General features: G+C 53.7%; 1 protein-coding gene across 1 annotated transcript in view; it reads left to right on the plus strand.

The window, feature by feature from the left end:
• Positions 1 to 2,500, plus strand: part of LOC122264073 (neural cell adhesion molecule 2-like) — an 18,669-nt gene that overhangs the window by 13,945 nt on the left and 2,224 nt on the right. The gene's annotated exons all lie outside the window — the stretch shown is intronic.

The following is a 2,500-nucleotide window of genomic DNA, read 5'->3' on the forward strand; positions in this document are numbered from 1 at the left end:
AGTTTGTTCGTTTGATTTTTTTTTTTTTTGTAGAGACTGGTTGTGATGATTATAATTTCTGCTATAATAATAATGATAAAAATAATAATAATGATGATAATTTATTGGTATTGTTATTGTTATCATTGTTATTATTGTTTTTTATTGTTTTCATCGTTATCATCATCATCATCATTATCACCATTATCATCATCCTCATCATCATCGTTATTATAGATAGTTTCTTACCTTACCTTCTTTCCTCTCCCTTCTCCCTTCCCACTCTCTCCCGTCAGAACTTATCCCACTCCACTCTTTTCCCTCTCAAGTAACTATCACAGGTATAACCTCCCTTTCGACTCACACAACATACCCCTTCCCCATTCATTTTCCCCTCTTTCCTCCGTCAGGCTAAGGGTAGGTGTGCCCCAATCCCTCCCTTAAAATAATCACAGACAAATCCCACTCCCTAATTCCCCTCTCCCACAGACCTAACTTCCTCGTTTCCCCCCTTTCCTCCGCCAGGTTAAGGGAGGGCGTGCCTCAACCCCTCCCTTCAAATAATCACAGACAAACCCCACCCCCTAAATCCCCTCTCCCACAGAGCTAACCCCCTCGTTTCCCCCCTTTCCTCCGCCAGGTTAAAAGAGGGCGTGCCTCAACCGTCCCAGACAAACCCCACTCCCTAAATCCCCTCTCCCACAGAGCTAACCCCCTCGTTTCCCCTCTTTCCAGGTTAAAGGAGGGCGTGCCTCAACCCCTCCCTTCAAATAATCACAGACAAATCCCACTCCCTAAATCCCCTCTCCCACAGAGCTAACCCCCTCGTTTCCCCTCTTTCCCGGTTAAAAGAGGGCGTGCCTCAACCCCTCCCTTCAAATAATCACAGACAAATCCCACTCCCTAAATCCCCTCTCCCACAGACCTAACCCCCCTCGTTTCCCCCCTTTCCTCCGCCAGGTTAAAAGAGGGCGTGCATCAACCCCTCCCTTCGAATAATCACAGACAAATCCCACTCCCTAATTCCCCTCTCTCACAGAACTAAACCCCTTCGTTTGCCCCCTTTCCTCCGCCAGGTTAAAGGAGGGCGTGCCCCAACCGTCCTAGACAAATCCCACCCCCTAAATCCCCTCTCCCACAGAGCTAACCCCCTCGTTTCCCCCCTTTCCAGGTTAAAGGAGGGCGTGCCTCAACAACCCCCCCTTTCAAATAATCACAGACAAATCCCACTCCCTAATTCCCCTCTCTCACAGAACTAAACCCCCTCGTTTCCCCTCTTTCCTCCGCCAGGTTAAAGGAGGGCGTGCCTCAACCGTCCCAGACAAACCCCACTCCCTAAATCCCCTCTCCCACAGAGCTAACCCCCTCGTTTCCCCCCTCTCCTCCGCCAGGTTAAGGGAGGGCGTGCCTCAACCGACCCAGACAAATCCCACTCCCTAAATCCCCTCTCCCACAGAGCTAACCCCCTCCTTCCCCCCTTTCCAGGTTAAAGGAGGGCGTGCCTCAACCGTCCCAGACAAATCCCACTCCCTAAATCCCCTCTCCCACAGAGCTAACCCCCCTCATTTCCCCCCTTTCCTCCGCCAGGTTAAAGGAGGGCGTGCCTCAACCGTCCCAGACAAATTCCACTCCCTAAATCCCCTCTCCCACAGAGCTAACCCCCTCGTTTCCCCTCTTCCCAGGTTAAAAGAGGGCGTGCCCCAACCGTCCCAGACAAATCCCACTCCCTAAATCCCCTCTCCCACAGAGCTAACCCCCTCGTTTCCCCTCCTTCCAGGTTAGAAGAGGGCGTGCCTCAACCGTCCCAGACAAACCCCACTCCCTAAATCCCCTCTCCCACAGAGCTAACCCCCTCGTTTCCCCTCCTTCCAGGTTAAAGGAGGGCGTGCCTCAACCGTCCCAGACAAACCCCACTCCCTAAATCCCCTCTCCCACAGAGCTAACCCCCCTCGTTTCCCCCTCTTTCCAGGTTAAAGGAGGGCGTGCCTCAACCGTCCCAGACAAACCCCACCCCCTAAATCCCCTCTCCCACAGAGCTAACCCCCTCGTTTCCCCCCTTTCCTCCGCCAGGTTAAAAGAGGGCGTGCCTCAACCGTCCCAGACAAACCCCACCCCCTAAATCCCCTCTCCCACAGAGCTAACCCCCTCGTTTCCCCACTTTCCAGGTTAAAGGAGGGCGTGCCTCAACCGTCCCAGACAAATCCCACCCCCTAAATCCCCTCTCCCACAGAGCTAACCCCCCTCCTTCCCCCTCTTTCCAGGTTAAAAGAGGGCGTGCCCCAACCGTCCCAGACAAATCCCACCCCCTAAATCCCCTCTCCCACAGAGCTAACCCCCCTCCTTCCCCCCCTTTCCAGGTTAAAAGAGGGCGTGCCCCAACCGTCCCAGACAAATCCCACCCCCTAAATCCCCTCTCCCACAGAGCTAACCCCCCTCCTTCCCCCTCTTTCCAGGTTAAAGGAGGGCGTGCCTCAACCGTCCCAGACAAACCCCACTCCCTAAATCCCCTCTCCCACAGAGC

This window comes from Penaeus japonicus, unplaced genomic scaffold (genome assembly GCF_977035675.1).
Source record: "Penaeus japonicus unplaced genomic scaffold, GWHDUDI00000001_assembly GWHDUDI00000019, whole genome shotgun sequence".
Taxonomy (NCBI): domain Eukaryota; kingdom Metazoa; phylum Arthropoda; class Malacostraca; order Decapoda; family Penaeidae; genus Penaeus; species Penaeus japonicus.